Source organism: Saimiri boliviensis, chromosome 7 (genome assembly GCF_048565385.1).
Source record: "Saimiri boliviensis isolate mSaiBol1 chromosome 7, mSaiBol1.pri, whole genome shotgun sequence".
NCBI classification, from domain to species: Eukaryota; Metazoa; Chordata; class Mammalia; order Primates; family Cebidae; genus Saimiri; species Saimiri boliviensis.
In genome coordinates this window covers 89,188,351-89,207,323 of record NC_133455.1, presented here as the reverse complement: position 1 = coordinate 89,207,323, position 18,973 = coordinate 89,188,351, and the positions used below count along the sequence as shown (strand labels likewise).

Here is an 18,973-nt window from a genome sequence, read left to right as displayed (position 1 = left end):
AATGGCTTCCCCAAGAGTGATTTCAAAGAAAATATGCTCTATCAATTCAGGCACCTACCCAAATTCTGTCTCCATACATTCTCTCACATTTTACCTAACAATTAGAATCCTAACAATGGCTTATGTCTGTGCAGCCCCTAACAGATTACAAAATGCCTTTCACATATTTTCTCATTCAGTTCTCACAACAACATGATACAGAGGGTATTATCCCCATTTTATGCATGTAATAATGGAGCCTCTCAGAGATGATGTGATTTACTTACAGACGGATATAAGGAGTAAAGCCTGGACTCAGAGCTTCCATGTCCTCACAGCTACTGATAAAAAGATTTTTCCCACCTCCCACCTTCAAACATGACCTAGACCAGGGCTCTCCAACAGAACTTTCTGTTTTGATGAAAATGTTCTCTACACTGTTCCATACAGGAGCTACTAGCCACATGTTTCTATTGAGCACTTGAAATGTGGCCAATGAAACTAAGGAACTGAGTTTACAGCCACATGTGCCTAGCGACTACCATTTTGGACAATTCAGAATTTTTCCTTTTTTCTTTTTTTTTTTTTTTTGAGACAGAGTCTTGCTGCACTGCCAGGGTGGAGTGCAGTGGCATGATCTTGGCTCACTGCAATCTCTACCTCCTGGGTTCAAGCAATTCTCCTGCCTCAGCCTCCCTAGTAGCTGGAATTACAGCCATGCACCACTACACCCAGTTAATTTTTGTATTTTTAGTAGAGACAGGGTTTCATCATGTTGGCCAGGGTGGTCTCGATCTCCTGACCTCATGATCTACCCGCCTCGGCCTCCCAAAGTGCTAGGATTACAGGCATGAGCCACTACGCTTAGCAGACAACTCAGAACTTTCTAGAGCAAGGATCGTCAAACTGTGGCCTGCAGGCAAAATCCAGCCTGCCACCTGTTTCTAGAAATGACATTTTACTGCAACACAGCCACACTCATTCCTTTACAAACTGTCTATGACTGCTTTTGCACTGCCATGAGAGAGTTGAATGGTTGTAGGAGAAATCATTTGGCATAGAAAGGCTAAATGTTTACTATCTTGTCCTTTACGGAAGAAGCACACCAACCCCTGTTCTAGACTATGACTTTCTCCTATGATGTTTGGTGTTTGCTACAATCAATCAGATGAAAGCAGTAAATAAGAGCTTAAATTTTGGAAAGTCAGCTGAGTTCGAATTCTAGCATCAACACTTCACAGCTGGGCATCATCTTATTGTAGGGAGGGGCCTCGCTTTTTCATCTGTGGAATGGGGCTAACACTATTAATACTAATATTATTAGAGATGTGAGGAGTAAAATTGCACTTAACATGGTGTCAGGTAAATAGCAAACACTTGGTAATGTTATCGATCTATCTATTAAATATAAGCAGTGGAAATGGGAGCAATTAGTAAAGTTTGTTTACCTTTAAATAACACAGTAATAAAAGCAATGCTTACACACATGCAGCACTTTCACTAAGCTGTTGCTTCTGACCCTCACAGTTACCCTGTGGTTAGCCAGCCATGGCAGATCTCATTACCTCTATTTTGTCGGAAGAAGAAACTGAAACGCAGAGATGACCCAGTACTTGCCCAAAGTGTTATTGCTAGAAAACGGTAAAATCAGGTTGGAAACCTGCAAATTCTGAAGTTTTGTGGTCATCTATTATAGTTATACTACTATTTATAATCATGCATAAAATCAATGCCCAGTATGTCTTAATGGGTTTGTTAACAGCTGTCTTACCTCACAAACAATCCATCTTTGGAAGCTAACATTTGACTAGTTACATAGTGCAAATCCTTACTGCTCAAGTGTGCCTGCAGCCCAGCAGCCTCAGCGATTCCGGGGAGTTTGCTGAACATGCAGACACTAGGTCCCACCCAGACTCACTGAACCAATGCCTGCCTTTTAGCGAGATTTCAGGTAATTCATACACATATGAAAGTTGGGAGTTACTCACATTCTAGACCTTTAAGAACAGACTCCCTCTTCTTCTCCCTACACCCCTTGTCTTCATTCCTGTATGTTTACACCATTGGCTTTCTAGGATTGTTTGGTACAACTGGAGGGGATCCCTCCTCCTTCCCTCACGCCCTATAAAAGCCTTTCAAATTACACATTTGGAGAAGCACAAGTTTGAATCAAAAGGAACAATCAATTATTTTAAAAAACAGTTGATGTAATCACTAACTTACATTGTGAGGGGATTTCTCCAGCCTGACCACCCAGATTACCCTCTTCAGTTCCTGCTATTTGGACAATCTGGGATTTCAGAAACCTGTCAAAGCCATCGTACTAATACTCAGGAATTTGATGTCACTATAGGCTCCTGATAAGGTCATAATGAAATGGTATACTCTGAAATAATACCTACCTGGAGATATCTTTGCTCTTCCCAATTTGGTAATCCCGAATATCTCTGAGTTCAATGAAATAGACTAGCAACAGTCAAGGTTTCCTGTTCCAGTGATGCTATAGCCTCCCTTCCTCAACACCCAAGACAGAGAGGAAGCCATTTAAGAGTGGGGAACACCAAGGCAGGTAAGTGTGCTGGACTTTCCCTTTATGACATTCCTCTTGGAATGCGGTGCACGCAACCCCCTCTCACAAGATTCTAGGTGTGCAGTGCTCTCCTGCCTTTCTTCTACCTGGCCCTTCTAGCCTGCCTCCCAGCCTCCTCACTTCTCTTGCTAACTCTGGAAACTAAGTCCTTCTCCCACCCCAGCCCTCTGTCCACCCATCTACTGGCCTCTGATATGGTATTGTGGAATGCTCTCCCAACCTCAGCTTCTTCTGCCACATCTGCTCTTTTCGTCTCATCTGAACAGAACATCTGGCTTTCTCACAGAGGCTCAAAGACCGACAATGAAGGACGTCTTCCACTCATTCCCCAACTCAGCAGTAATGAGCAAGCATTTGATTCTTCTTTTCTTTTTTTGAGTTGGACTCTCACTGTGTCACCCAGGCTGGAGTGCAGTGGCACGATCTCAGCTCACCGTAACCTCCGCTTCCCGGGTTCAAGTGATTCTCCTGCCTCAGCCTCCCGAGTAGCTGGGATTACAGGCACCAGCCACCATGCCCAGCTGATTTTTGTATTTTTAGTAGAGACAGGTTTCACCATGTTGGCCAGGCTGGTTTCAAACTCCTGATCTCAAGGAATCTGCCCACCTGGGCCTCCCAAAGTCCTGGGATTACAGGCACAAGCCTCTGCACCTGGCCCAAGCATTTGATCTTCTTGCAAACTAGGGATGCTCCAACTTTATACCTCTGTCACCTCTTCTCCTTCGAAGTCCACACTTCCTCTTATTATCACACTTTTACAACACACCTTCACCTTCTTCCAGGACTTCAGGGCCAGCTACACATTTCCTGCTGTATCACATCCTCTCCTATTATTCTTGGTCAACTCGGCACCCATGGGAAGGGCCTAATAGTCTGACCTTACAAGTCCTAAGCCCCTGCTCTTAAGACATTCCTCTTCACCTACCAAAAACATTCACCACCATGGAGTTGAAATACAGAAGTTTTTAAAAACATAAACTTTAGAATCACATCAGTGTTTGAAACCTGGTTTTGCCATTTATTAGCTTTTTGGTTTGACTCAAAATTTAATCTCTTTGTCTGAAAAATTGGTTTTCTAAGATCTACCTAATTGGCTTGTTGAGAAGTTAAAGGCACCAGGTGAGGAGGGAGTTTCAGGTAGAGTGGCTGATGCACAGCAGGTGCTCAAAAAAATGTTGTCAAAGGAATGGAATGAATGCATAAATAATAGTCATGATTTTTTATGGCAATATTTTGGGTCTCATTATCACCCTGGGCGAGGGTGATAACCTCACCAAAAGCTTTTTCCTCAGCCAAAAGCTCAAGTTCAGATGTGTCATCTTTCTTCCTGTAGTCTATACTGAACACTTTACCTAGTGAGGAACCAGATTCCACCAACAGCCCTCCCACAGTCCCTGCTGGGCTAGTATCCAGCCTGCAGCCCCCACCTTACATCATGACTATTTGCTACCTTTGGTGTCCTGGGTGACCTCATATTTCATTAAGAAAAATCACAAAATTCTTATGACTAGTTCCATCACAAAACAATCACAATCATAGTAATAGTTACTACTTACTGAGCGGTTACAAATGTGCCAGGCAGTTCTCCAAGTGTTTTACATGTATCACCAATTTAATTCTTACCAGCTTTCGAAAAGGAAGGGATCTTGCATTTAAACCCAAATTCAGTTAGTCTGGCTCCAGGGACCATGCCTTAAAGTACCACCATATAGACCACACTTCAGACTGGGTTATCAGTTACTCAGCCAAACTCTTCTTTTTCTTCTTTGAGACAGGGTCTCGTTCTGTTGCCTAGGCTGGAGCTCAGTGGCACAATCATGATTCACTGTAGGTTCAACCTCCTGGGCTCAAGCCATCCTCCCCTCTCAGCCTCCTGAGTAGGTGGGACTACAGGCATGTGCCACCACACCTGGCTAACTTTTGTATCCTTTTGGTTTTTGTACTCACCACGTTGCCCAGGCTTGTCTCAAACTCCTATGCTCAAGCAATCCTCCTGCCTCAGCCTCCCAAAGAGCCAGGATTATAGAGATGAGTCACCATGCCCGGCCTCTTCTGGGTCTCTAGTTGACTCCAAAATATATGGGTCCCAACAGCTGGTTTCTGTCTTCCTCAGCTCCCTTCCACGACGGCGGCCTCTGAATGCTGCCAGCTCCCTCTGTGGGCAGTGACCTCGCCTCTGCCTTACGGCACTGATCAAGGCCAGCTGATGAGAATCTTCCCTCCACTGCCAAACAACTCCTTTGTGCGGCCTCTTTTGCATTCAAAATATCCCCGTGTTTTCCCTCATCATCTCCCACTCCCCTTTGATCTCAGAGAAAGCACCTGTCCACTCTCCTTCCTAAGGCTCCCTTTGTTAAGACCCTTTTTGGTCCTTGGGGATTCTATTCCACTAATTATAAACACTGTTTACAACTTCAAAACCTCTTTTTGAGTGCCTCTGCTGGCATTCCATGGGGAACTCCTAATTTCTTTGAGGAAACAGATGTATAAATATACTTCTGACATCCTCAGGCTCTGCCTCTGCTCTGTTGATTTGCCTCTGTATGCAAACCTGCTTCTGTTTTCTCTCTTTCAGGAAAAAATAATTCCTTCACTCCGTATTTGAGCTACCATCTTCTCTCTCTCCTTTTTAATAAAGATGGCTCAGAATTTATCATAACACATGGCTCATTACATATTCATATTTTAACTGCTTGTGATATGACGTGTTTCTTGCAAGGGTTTTTGTGGGGATTTTTGTTTTTTTGCTTTTTGCTTATTTTCATAGTTTAGAAACTTTAGTCATCTAATTTCCCTGGTGGGGTGAAAACAGCGCATTTGTTTTTCACAATTATTTGACCCAGAGCCTTTTCTGTGCTCAAAGCTCTGTGTTTAATGGGTCGTGCTCTGGGAAACTCTTTTTAAGGATTATAGAGAAGCCGGGCACAGTGGCTGATGCCTGTAATCCCAGCACTTTGGGAGGCTGAGGCGGGTGGATCACTTGAGGTCGGTAGATCACTTGAGGTCAGGAGTTCGAGACCAGACTGGGCAACACATTGAAACCCCATCTCTACTAAAAACACACAAAAAATTAGCTGGGCATGGTGGTGAGCACCTGTAATCTCAGCTACTTGGGAGGCTGAGACAGGAGAACTGCTTGAACCCGGGAGGCAGAGGTTGCAGTGAGCTGAGATCACGACTGCACTCCAGCCTGGGCAATGTGACACTCTGTCTCAAAAAATGAAAAAAAAAAGATTATAGAGAATGTTGGTGAAGTTTCCTGCCTACAGGAAGCATTACAAACAGCAGCAACCACAATCACAGGGCATCCCTGTATTTGCATCTTGAATCTCATGACCTCGACCTTGACAGCTTTCCTGAACCACCTCTTCAAATCCAATGTTGTAACCTCTTGGTGCTACAGAAACAGACTTCCTCCCAGGCCAGCAGCTAGGTCTAACCCCAACATCTGCTCCACTCCAGCAGAAGGGTTGATATATTCCCAGCTTGTTCCCCTGTTGCTACCACCAGGCCACCCTCTGCCCAAAGAGTCCTGAGACATGACACTTAAGAAGGGTATGGGATCCCAGAGAAAATTCTAAGCCCTGAATATGTTAGCAAAAGGCTGAGGGCCCAGAGACTTCAGGAAGTAAACTTAGAGAGGAGTAAATATGTGTTGATTTATATTCCCCACAGGAATCTAAACCTTTTAACAAGCACCTTTCCCTGGAGGGATTTGTAATATTTTAATTTACTCTCAATTATTGTTGTCAAACTAGTAGTTAAGTAGGCTGGTGGTTTGAATGTGCCTCTTTTTAAACTGTGCCAGGACAGATACCTGCACACTACTGAATGTCTCTAAGCTTCCCTTCTCTCATGAACAAAACGGGGAAACAATAGCTACCTTGCAGCTTACTGTAGGTATGCAGTGGTTTAATTGTACAAAAGCTCCTGGAATACAGCAGGCATTAAAAAGAGAAGTGACAGTCCGGAGGAGTCAAATACAGAAAACCTCCGGTGGTGAAGACTTTGACCTTTGGGAGAAAGAGAACATTATTCATTCTACATCTGGAAAGTCCCTGGCTTCTAGCCCTTTGGTAAAGTGATAAAAATCACTGTTTTTAAGGAAATTGAGTTCAGAAAAAGAAAAGGAGAGAAAGGGAGTAAGGGGGTGGGGGGAAACTGTATCATTTCCTCTGATATTAAAGAAAGTTCTTAGGAGCTCAAACTCTCCCGTTAGACTCTAAGTAAGGGTGATGTCAGAGCTGAAACTACAGAAAATGTTAGCACGTTGAATGAGAAAGATTAGGGCAGGTAGTGTCCTAAACAGTGATTTTATTACAATAAAACAGTGATTTTTATCATTTTACTGTGTTGCTTTTCTAACAGCTTTCAAGAGTTTCACTATAGGATTGTAGAGAAAGAATTATAGAAAAAATGCCCACAGAAGGGTAGTGTGGCTTTTCTTACACTTTCCAAGAGTGTCATACACTAAAAGGGGCCTGAATCAAATATTGTTTGGATGAATGAAGATTAGTGTAGAAAGCTTTCCAGGGAGGGTGAATTGTCTTAAATGCCAAGGTAAGGGATTTACATTTATATAGAAGTTAATGAAAAGAAAGTTTGTCTGACAAATTGTGTTATACAAAATTAATTGTAATTCAATGAATGTTTTAACCATTGAAACAGAAGAAAAGGCAATGATGGAAGACATTTATATAAATAAATATTCATCATCATATCTATACAGCCAATTCTCCTTGTCCCTGGGTTCTGTGGATCTAAAACATTTTAAACATTATCCTAAGTGAACTAACACGGGAACAGAAAACCAAATACTGCATGCTCTCACTTGTAAGTGGGTGCTAAACACTGAGTATACATGAACACAAAGAAGAGAACAACAGACACTGGAGCCTACTTGAAGGTGGAGGGCCGAAGGAGGGTGAGGATTGAAAAACTACCCATTGAGTATTATGCTTGTTACCTTGGTGATGAAATAATCTCTACACCAAACCCCTGTGACATGCAATTTACCTGCGTAACAAACCTGCACATGTACTCCTGAACCTATAAGTTAAAAATATTTTAAACAATATAAAATAACAATACGATAATAAAATAATAAAAGTTTAAAAACAATACAATATTTACATTATCTTAGGTATTAGAAGTAAACTAGAACTGATTGGAAGGATATACTGGAGGATGTGCATAGGATATATGCAAATACTACACCACTTTATGTCAGGCACTTGAACATGGGGACAGGGTGGTTCCTGGATTTCAGAAGAGGAAAGAAAAGGGAAAAAGACAGGAAGGCAGAGGAGCCCATTGGCAGGAGGGAGTTAGCAAGCATTTCTGTGTGCCAGGGCTGACTTGGTCATGCCATGCCCTTGCACAGGAATCGTGTCTCCCTTTCTGAAACCTGGCTTGAAATTGATGTAAGAATGTGTGAAGGTAATGCTTCATTATTTTTAATAAAAAATTAATTTATAAATAGAATACTATGTGCTTAAGTTAAATTTAGATTAAAAATTAGGTTTTTAAATGTATAATTTAAATAATTGCATATTAATTTAAGCACAAGCAGATACAATTAGTGTTTTCTGCATTCAAAATCTTTTATTAGACATTTAACAATACAACTGAAAGCAGATGAGAAAAATGGAGATGTTGAGGAAGCCACAAATAGGTGAGGAATTAGAAGAAAATTTTAATCTTTCTGATGGTGTAAAACAAAATAGAATGAGATTAAATATAGATTTTCCCACATTCTTCTTCCAGGTAAAACATCTACCATCCTACCTCACCTAGGATGAGATAACAAAAAGATACTACATTTCATTTTTAACCAGAAGTATTCGCTACAAAGTTTTAAATTATTAGGTCTCATGTAGATTCTGACTTCACTTGCAGTCTCAGTGACTCTGTACAGAAATCGGGAAGACACCGAAAGAAACACTGTGCAATGAAAGTGCTATCTATGTACCTAGCATTGACATGCTTTTGACTGCAAAGACTTGAGCTACATGTTGCCTGAAACCTTCAGTTATTCAAATATGTGATTTTGAGACCCAGATGCTGAGAGCTGCTCAAAATGCTTCTCAGGAGGAGGCTGGGACTTCCAAAACTCCATTCCTGGGTTGGCTGGTGAGTGGTTCTGACACTGTGAAAACTCACGAGACTTTGTAAGTGAAACAAAGAGAACTCAGAGAGTGTCTGATTTACCATGGCTGGCTACATAATTGTTAAAAAATCACACAACAGTCAGGTGCAGTGGTGCACACCTGTAGTCCCAGCTACTCAGGAGACTGAGGCAAGAGGATTGCTTGAGCCCAGGAGTTTGAGTCCAGCCTGGGCAACATAGCAAGACCCCATTCCTCCCCCTCCCATGACCAGGTTTCACACTAAGAACAGTTTTCCATTACAAGAATTCAAACAATATAAAAATATACAGACTTTAAAAATGAGGAAACCCTTTACTTACCTTATAATTTCACTTCTCACCCCAGAGGTATCAATATCTTGATGTGTATTCTTCCCAAGAACATTTATCCATGTGTTGATGCATATCTATATACATATAATGTCTTTTATATACTCCAACACTTCTTTTTTATATAACATTATTATGATCATTCTGCATGTTCTGTCCTGAAACTTTTTATTTCTTAATATGTCATGGAACATTCCATGTTAGTCTTATACATCTTCCTCATTCTTTTTAATTATTGCATAACATTTCCTAACATAAATTATCCTAAAGTGTATAAGTCATTGATTCCTCCTATTCCTGAATATTTAATTTCTTTTCAGTCTTGGGGGATTGTTAGTATAGACAAAGCTACAATCAATGTCCTTGTTTGTGCTTCTTTTTGCACATACAAGGCTTTGTTCTTCTGTTTTTGGGGACAGATTCCTGTAAGTAGATTTGGTAGAGCAAGAGAGACTGAAATGCAAAAACCTACTCCACAGCTCACGTTTTAATGGTAAAGTTGATCAAAAGGATAATAAGCTTGGTAAACTTACAAACTGTGTTCGTCTGAAAGCAATTTGGGATTTTATACTAAAAGCTCTGCAAATGTATCTTATCTTTTGACCCAGAAAATGTACCTCCAGGAATAATCAGAAATCTCTGTGAAGACACCTCTCTATAAAGATGTTCATAGCTATTCTATTTGTAATATTAATAAATGTTTCAATATTCAGAAAGCTTGTACCAATATGCCCACTAGACTGTGAAAATATTGAAAATCTTTTGTTATGAATGATACATAGATGCTGCTTGGAGTCCATCTCCCAAATGCCCCCACATGCCTGCCTCCTGGATTCTTGCATGAAATTAGTTCTTGCCATTCAAACACGAAGGTTAATGCCTGGGACAGTCTGGGGTCTCCAGAATCCAGCTCTTGTCTGACAGCCTGGTCATCCTGAGTGGCAGGTCCATGCCTTCCTGGCTGTAAAATGCTTTCTATGCATTTTTTATTTAATTTCTGAAAATCATGTAAAAGTTTGACAATAAGAATTAAGAGAATTATGATAATGGAAGGCCATGCAGCTATTAAAGGTGGTGCTCTGAAGATATGATTGGAATATATTGCCAAATGAGGGGAAAAGGCAGTATACCAAACAATATTCATGATGTAATCCCATTGAAAACATATTTATTCATATTGATTCAGAGAGGGTCTGGCATGGTGGCTCATGCTTGTAATCGCAGTACTTTCAGAGGATGAAATGGGAAAATCACTTGAGCCCAGGAGTTTGAAAACAGCCTGGGCAATATAGTGCAACCCATCTCTAGAAAACATTTAAAAATAAGCTGGACATGGTGGTGCATGACTGTGGTCCCAGGTACTTGGAAAGCTAACGTGGGAGAATCACTTGAGCCAGGGAGGCTGATTGTGCCACTGCACTCCACCCTGGGCGACAGAGTGAGATCTTTGCGCCTGCCATCCTAAAAAAAAAGATTCATAGAGAAAGGCCAAAAGGAACAAAAATGCCAACGTGGGTAATATTTTGATTTTTGACACTTGCTCTTGTTGCTTACCTGGAGTTTTCTTTTTGAAAAAAAAAAAAAAAAAGTGTTGCTTTAGAAATAAACTAAAGCTAAAGTTAGTTAACTAGGAAAAGGCAACCTTTTTTTCTTGATTTGTGCGACATTTGCTGTACTTGCTTGAATTCAGCTCCCTGGGGTGGGGACTAAAGGGTAAGACAAGAAGACTGACAGAAGCGCAGTGAAAACATCTGGCGGGAGGGAGGCTGGGGATGGAGGGAGGAGAGGCAACCATGTCAGCCAAATTCTGTCTCCTTTCACTCTTTCTGCTTCCTTTTGTTCAGACAGTTCACTTTGGTGAGGCTGCAGGCATTTTTGAAATTCTGCAGCGTGGGGAGCTGCCAGGGTCAGCCTTTCTGTTCTTTCATGTCTGAACATATGTGACAGTTTTTCAGAGAATATATATAAGAATGTTCCATTCTCTAGCTGGGCTTTAATCCAAGGGATAGATTTTCAGAGCTGTGGACACAGCCACTGAAATAGCACTCACATGCCCCAGCACAGGATGGGGCAGCAGCTTTTAACTCAGCAGGCTTTGGTTAGAATGGTCTTTTCATAACGATAAACCTTTGAACAATAGCAAGCGTACCCAAGCCACAGGAAGACTTGACCACATTTGGAGGGCTGACGTGGAACATGTTTTCCCATGTAGCTGATTCCTGAAGGAGGTACTCCCATAGCCAGGGATCTTATATATGATATGATGGATGCTCAACTCCAGAATCTTACCTGCTTAAAAACTACAGGTATGTCTCCCTTTGGACACTGATAGCAATTTGAAATGCTCAGTGAGCCCCCAGGAAGAGCAGGCCATGGGTTCTAATGCTCTGAGATTCTTGGCATCAAACAGAACTCCAGAACCATAGACTTCACAGGACATATTTTATAACCATGGGCCTAGGAAGGAAGCTTCACTTCCCATAGTAGGTGGTCCCTTAGTGATGTGATATCAGAAACGAGCCTTCTGAAAAGAGAACCACCATACAATACAGCAATCCCACTACTGGGCATGTACCCAAAGGAAAGTAAATCAATATATCAAAAGGATGCCTGGCCAGGCACAGAGTTCAAGATCAGCCTGGGAAACATAGTCAGATCCTGTTCTAAAAAAAATAAATCATTAGCTGGCCGGGTTGGTGGCTCACGCCTGTAATCTCAGTATTTGAAGCCCAAGATGGGTGGATCACGAAGTCAGGAGATTGAGACCATCCCGACTAACACTGTGAAACCCAGTCTGTACTAAAAATCTAAAAAATTAGCTGGGCATGGTGGCATGTGCCTGTAGTCCCAGATACTTGGGAGGCTGAGGCAGGAGAATCACTTGAACCCGGAGGAGGAGGTTGCAGAGAGCCAAGATTGCACCACTGTGCTTCAGACTGGGGAACAGAGCAAGATTCCATCTAAAAAAAAAAAATTAGCTGCGTGTGGTGGTGCATGACTATAGTCCCAGTTACTTGGGAGACTGAGGCAGGAAGATTGCTTAAGCCCAAGAGGTCAAGGCTGCAGTAAGCCATGATTATGCCACTGCACTCCAGCTTGAGTAATGGAATAAGACTCTGTTTCAACAAAAACAAAAAGATATCTGTCCAAAAGATAAAGTCATATGTTTATCACAGCACTATTCACAATAGCAAAAATATAAAATAAACCTAAGTGTTCATCAATGGATGATTGGATTAAAAATGTGCTAGAATGTGGAAAGACAGACCATGGAGACTCAGAGGGTGAAGGAGTGGGAGGGGAGTAGATGAGGAGACATTGCTTAATGGGTGTAATGTATGTTATTCCGGTGACGGATACCCTAAAAGCCCCAACTTGACCATTACACTATCTATGCATGTAATGAAATTACATTTGTACAACTGATGCAAAATTTATACGAGCCTTCTTTACCCCCACTTTCCCTAGTATCCATCCTATGACTCTGCAATCCTTCTGATAAAGCTTCATTCCTCTGTATGATTAAAGAACAGATCCTTACAAAATCTTAAATATCCTTGGAATAGTGTCCTATCAGCTATGACCTCTTGAACATGATTGAATTTACTGCATCCCACTCCTGCTGGTTCACAAATACTCCCTGCAGAGAGGGATAGATATTAGGTGACTTTAAGAGTGGTAATAAAAGGTTCCTATTATGGATTTCACTTCAGGAAGACAGACCCAGGAAGATTCTAGAAGAGAAGCCAAGAATGAGGGTAGTTGGGACAGAGATGCTTATGGAACCAAGCATATACACAGTTCTCATTATTCCTCACTAATCCTCATTATTCACGGATTGTGGATTTGCTAATTCACCTACTAAGTACAAATTATTCGTAACCCCTAAATAAATATGCTTCATGCTGTTGAGGTACTTTGCAGACATGTGCAGAGTGGCAAAAAGTTTGAGTCACACAATGCACACATTTAGTGGCTTCCAAGTGTAGTGCTGAGGTGCTGTCCAGTGTTCCAAAGCTCAGGAAGGCTGTGAGGTGCTTCGTGGAGCAAATATACATGTTAGATGAACCTTGTTCAGGCACATGTTACAGTGCTGTTGGCTGTGAACGGGATTTTAATTTTATTTTATTTTATTTTTGAGACGGAGTTTTGCTCTTGTTATCCAGGCTGAAGTACAGTGGTGCAATCTTGGCTCACCACAACCTCCACGTCCTGGGTTCAAGCAATTCTCCTGCCTCAGCCTCCCAGGTAGCTGAGGCTGCAGGTATGTGCCACCATGCCCAGCTAATTTTTGTATTTTTAGTAGAGACGGGGTTTCACCATGTTGACCAGGATGGTCTCGATCTCTTGACCTCGTGATCCACCCGCCTCAGCTTCCCAAAGTGCTGGGAATATTTATAGGTGTGAGCCACCTTGCTCAGCCATGAACTTGATGTTAATGCATCAGTGGTAAATATTGAGCACAGTGTCTTTAAACAGAAACACACAGAAACAAGGCTGTGTATTGATCAGTTAATAAAAATATGACTAGAGAGGGGACCAGCAGGGGGAAGTTGGGGGAAAGAGAAGAGACAGAAATGATTGACCATTATAGCCCCAGCTGGGGGGTGCTATCCAGCCCAGGGCCTCCATCTCCCCCTCGTGTCAGGCTGAGGCTCCAAAAGATAATGTTATTTTTAAAAATGTGACCAGTGGCTTGAAGGAGCCTCACTCTGTATTTCCCCTGGGAGCAACAGTTTTGCATTTGCTAATTCAGGGTTGGCAGAGATTTTATGGAAAAGAACTACCATGAATAATAAGAATCACCTATAATCTGAAATTTTGGACAAAGAACAAATAGTAAATTTGTAAAGTTTATCAAAATCCAGATTTCTTTAGAATAAATCAGTGTCTCATAAAGATTCTAAAATGCCTCTTTCACTCCCTGCAAGGATTTATTCAGGGCAACAACTCTTTCCCTGTGGCCTCCTTCATGGACACACATTTGCAGTATTCACTGTATAAAGCCAATCACACAAAAAGGCCAAGAAAATACAACCTAAAAAGATTTAGCCCTTTTTACCTCATATAGTATTTCTATAATTTAATTTTATGAGATAGGCAAATATTCTTGAAAGTCAATTTCTAAATAGCTATAGAAATAGTTACTTAGAAAAAGCCCTAGGAACAGTCCTTCACCAATGAGCATACTTTCTAATATCCCTTAGGTAATTGAAGGATTCTCTGTTCCTGGTTTGGATGAAGATGGGCAGCACTGTTCCCTCCGTGTGGGTTGTGACCTTGCTTGTGCTGATTTATCAGTCCTGAAATATGGCTTCCCAGGAGCTGCTGACGGTAAGATCAATGTTAACTTACACTCATCTTCATCAGACTAATTGCACTGAAGGAACGATCCTAGACTTACTAGTGTTGGATTCCAACAAACTGGGTGAGAAGAAGCCTCAGCTAGTTGATGAAATTCATTTGTAATGAGGACACAGGAGGTCCAGTGGAAACTGGGCATCAGAAAAAACAGGCGAGGTGAAGTGGTGCTTGTTAGGCATCCCAGCCTAGTTGGTAGAGGTAGGCAGGGAGGGAGGATGGCCAGAGAAATAGGGTGCCTGCCTCCTTCCCAAAGTAGGGATTGGAAGGCCTGAATCAAGAAAGGAAGGTCAACAACCTTGAGAAGAATACCTTTCAGTGACTAGATATGACCCTCAGAACAGGACAGGCAGCCTGAGGCTCCACAGACCTCTCCCCTGAGAGGAGCAGAGCTGAGCCTGGAAGAACACTGTGTTCCTGCACGTGGCCCACAGAATTCATTCCTCACAGCATTTGATAAGATTGACTTAAGAGGAGACTATTATGATTGGAGTAGGGGTCATGAGCTAAAACCAGCCAGTTAATGGACAGAGGTAAGAACAAAGGCAGGCAGGCAGCAAAGGCAGGGCTGCCTGCTCCAGTCTTTTAACAATCCTGCAGGAAGGGCTTGGCTAGAGATTTAGACCCAGGTAGCCAGGCATTAAAGCCCAAGAAATGGACTCAGCCCCTCCTTTTGGTTCTCCCAGTGGGGGAAACTGGCCTTTTAAGAGCCTGTTGTTGTACTATAGGACAAATGGAAATACCCAACTAGAGAAACAAAGTCCAACGTACCAAGAGGGGAGTAAGACATATTTGTGTCACCAGTGCATTATTCATTGGATTTATATTGGATATTTTAACTTTTCCCCCCTTCGAGGGACCAAAGAGAACTAAATCTGCATAAATCTTTAACTCAATCCAAGGCACAATAGATTTTCAACCACATTTTCTCTGTGCAGAAAAAGTTTCTAAAAAGAAATGGGGGAGAAGCCTCACTGCTCCTTTCTGTCAGTCTCTGACTCTGATCCCTCCATAAGCAGTTCCCTGTGTTTCTCACAGTTAATTTTAATAATTTAATTTTTGCAGAGAATGCTGTATAATTGAGGAAGCATGTCAACTTGTTCCTATGATTTTTTTTCAGAAGTATGCAGCGCATGACAGATTTTGTCCCTTACACAAAGATAACAAAAGTATGAAATGTTTGTTCATCCAAATGTTGTTTATGCGAAGATCAGAGCAAGTATTTGGTTTGGGTATGGCAGCTCAAAGAAACATCTTGGTGACCTTTGCAGCTTATCTAATAACGCTAGCATTGTGCTCTCTTTGTGATCATGGAAGCGGGTGCAGGGGTGGCATGATTTATAATACAACAGTCTTCTGTTTAGCCTGTCTAGCACACTAAGAACATATAATCAGGTCAAATGATACAGTTTTCTGACCTACACAAAGCCTGCAGGGTGGCTGAGACCTAGGGTGGCCTTAGACCTCAACTTTGTAAGCCAACATACACCTGAGACAATTTACATTCAGTGTTAGTATGATATGTAAAGACTTACTACTGTCATTTTGTTGCTTGTTTTCTGTTGTTTTGAGACTCATCTCCTCCTTTGTGGTTAAGTGATTATCTCTAGGAGTGTGTTTTAAATTGTTGCTTTTTATTTTTAGTGAATCTACTATAGGTTTTTATGCTGTGATTACTATGATGCTTACAAAAAACATTTTGTAGACATAAATGTTATTTTAAAGAGATGACAACTTCTAGAGCACAAATAAAAGACTAGAAACAAAGGCAAACACACACACAAACACACACACACACACACACACCCCACACACATTCTACACTTTAACTCCATACACATTTTGACTTTGTCTTAATTTATTTTAATATTGCCTATCTCTTAACAGGTTGCTGTACTTATTGTTGTTTTTGTTAGATTTATATTTTGGGCTTCATACTAGAGTTATGAGTGGATGAAACCACAGAAAATAAAGCAAGTAGAAAGCAGGCCTAGGACGAAGCATAAAGGAACTCTGACATTTGAATGGCCAGTGAGTTAAAGGAAAACCATGAGTGAGATATCACAGAAGCTGAGAGGAAGATTCAAGAAAGGGAAGAAATGGTCTGCAGTGACTAACATTCCAGAGAAATAAATGTCAGAGAACACAAAGAGGTCACTGTTGACCTCGATGAGAAGCATTTTGGTGCTTCTCACTGGAGGTAAGACAAGAAGTTAATCAGAGGAGAAGTGAAAGCAGGAAGCCTGAGAGTGTAGGCAAGTCTTACAGAAACCCAACTGTGAAGAGGAGGGCGGTCACTGGAGAAAGACATGGGGCCTAAGGATGATTGTGTTTGTAATCAGAGTAAATAGAGTAAGTTTAAACAGCCAAGGAAAGGATTTAGAAAAGAGGGAGATGTTGAAGACACGAGAGAGAGAGAGAGAGAGACAGACTGAGGTGTTGAAGGGAGATCAGATACAGAGCCTGGGTGAAGGGGTCTTTGGACAAAAGGAGCTCTCTTCCATATTGACAGCAAGGAGGCTGGAGGGATGGCTGTGCATGCAGGTGACCTGCTAGGTTTAGGAAGAGGAAACTGATCTATGGCAGGAGAGCTCTGTGCATAGATTCTCTCCCCTAAAGAACCCCCTTCCCTTTGTGACCTTTTTATTGCCAGTTGTACTTATAATATTTAACAACATGAACTAAAGGAATAAATTTAAAATAAAATTGAATGAAATAAAATCAAACTAAATGAAAGCTATGCTTTGGGAAAATCCTTTAAAAGGTGAGTTGCTACTTTTTTTGGTCAAAGTAGGTGTGGGCAAAATCAACTGTAAAGTTTGGATTAAAAACAAAAAAGAACCCCCACAATTGAATAGGACTTTGCACCCATATTGCTTTACCTAAAAAGTCCAAATTGGATATCATCAATGATAAGTTACTGCCATGATTTTTGCAGAACTCCAATTTATGGACCTTCTCCAAAAGGTCTTGGCTCTAACTCAGATGATTAACAAATGTATGACCACCATGTTTTGTTTTTGTTTTTTGAGACAAGGTCTTTCTCTGTCACCCAGGCTGGAGTACAGTAGCACCATCCTAGCTGCCTCAAACTCCTGTGCTCAAGTGATCCTCCTGCCTTAGCCTCCCAAAGTGCTGGACTTACAGGCATGAGCCCCTGCACCCAGTCTCACCTACGTTTTACGTTAAAATGTTTAAGTTATACATGTTTCCTTTTTAGTGATTTTCTGCTTTAATAAGCCTTTTCAGTTAATGTAACAATGTATAGTCCCAACCACGTCCCATAAGGGTTTTCTGCTGCACTTTCACGGTGAACATGGTGGAGTAATGTGCATGGTCATCTTTTGAAAGGACAACGTGGTGACATAGAAAGTTGGAAGTGGAAAAGTCTGAAATCACTATTCATAGAGAATGGGCAAGACAACTGACTTCATAAATACATGTAGCCTTACTGTCATGCCCTATGTGCCTATATCTAGCCCATTACCAGAAGGGGCACAACCTTACCACCTTACTCTTAGTTAGCTCACCAGAAACATACTTGGAGGTCAGTGGATGAGGCAAAGTTTTCCTTTACTTGACCCATCTCATTGCTTTTAAATTGATACAGAGTCAACCTTAGCTAAGTACCTGGAAGCTCATTCTTTCCCTGGCCTCCCTCACTCTCTCCTTTCTTTTCTTCTTTTCATTTCTTCCTCTTTTCTTTTCTACCCCTCTCCTCTTCTGCTAGACCCATCCTGTGAATGCCTCCATGATGGTCAGGGCTGGAGGAAGACTGTTCCTGGCTGCATTCTGGCAGGACAAATGTGGGTCTCTCCAGCTGGTCACTCCTTACAGTTCTCCATATGGTTCCCACCCAACCAATACACCTTCCATTCTTCAAAGTGCAGTATTAATAAGATAAAACCGAACCAAAACACACAAAGCAAACAGGAGCTCCCCAGCCAAGGTGAGTGCTGCAGACTGAATGTTTGTGTTTCCCGATTCATATGTTGAAATCCTAACCCCCAGTGTATTAGGAGATGAGACATTTGGGAGGTGATTAGATCACAAGGGTGGAGCCCTTGTGAATGGGATTAGTGCCCTCATAAAAGGGGTCTCAGAGAGCAACCTTTCTCCTTTTCCATCATGTGAGGAGGACACAGCAAGAAGACAGCTGTCTATGAACCAGGAATCTGAAAGTATCTTGGTTTTCGATGTCTCAGCTTCCAGACTGTGTGAAATAAAGGTTTGTTGTTTAAGCAATCCAGTCTATGGTATTTTTGTTATAGTAGCCCAAACAGACTACGACAGTAGGAATGAAAAAGATTGAAGTGGGTGAAGAGAAACAAGAGCTTCATGCTGACTCACTGAGGTTCACTGGTGGGAGACCATGAATTTATGCAGAACTATGACTTTCTCCAGAGATGCCTGGAATCTCTAGTGTAGAAATGGAGTCTTCAGAGAGCTGAACTGACCTAGAGCCCTACTTTGGGGTCAGTAGGGCCAAAGATAATGGGGCCAGAAGGTTGAGAACATTGTCAAAGAGTAAGTGAAGTGACAGCCTTGGAGGACCAGTCTGGAGA

General features: G+C 41.7%; 1 protein-coding gene across 2 annotated transcripts in view; it reads right to left on the bottom strand.

Annotated features, from left to right (window-relative positions):
• SMCO2 (single-pass membrane protein with coiled-coil domains 2) overlaps positions 1-18,973 on the bottom strand; it is a 59,261-nt gene that overhangs the window by 29,393 nt on the left and 10,895 nt on the right. The window contains exon 1 of one of the 2 annotated variants that reach the window (XM_074402964.1): positions 4,517-5,906. The exons of the other annotated variant lie outside the window; for it this stretch is intronic. The gene's annotated coding sequence lies outside the window, so the exon portion shown is untranslated. Of the gene's footprint in view, positions 1-4,516; positions 5,907-18,973 lie in introns of those variants that run through there. 2 annotated transcript variants of the gene reach the window in all.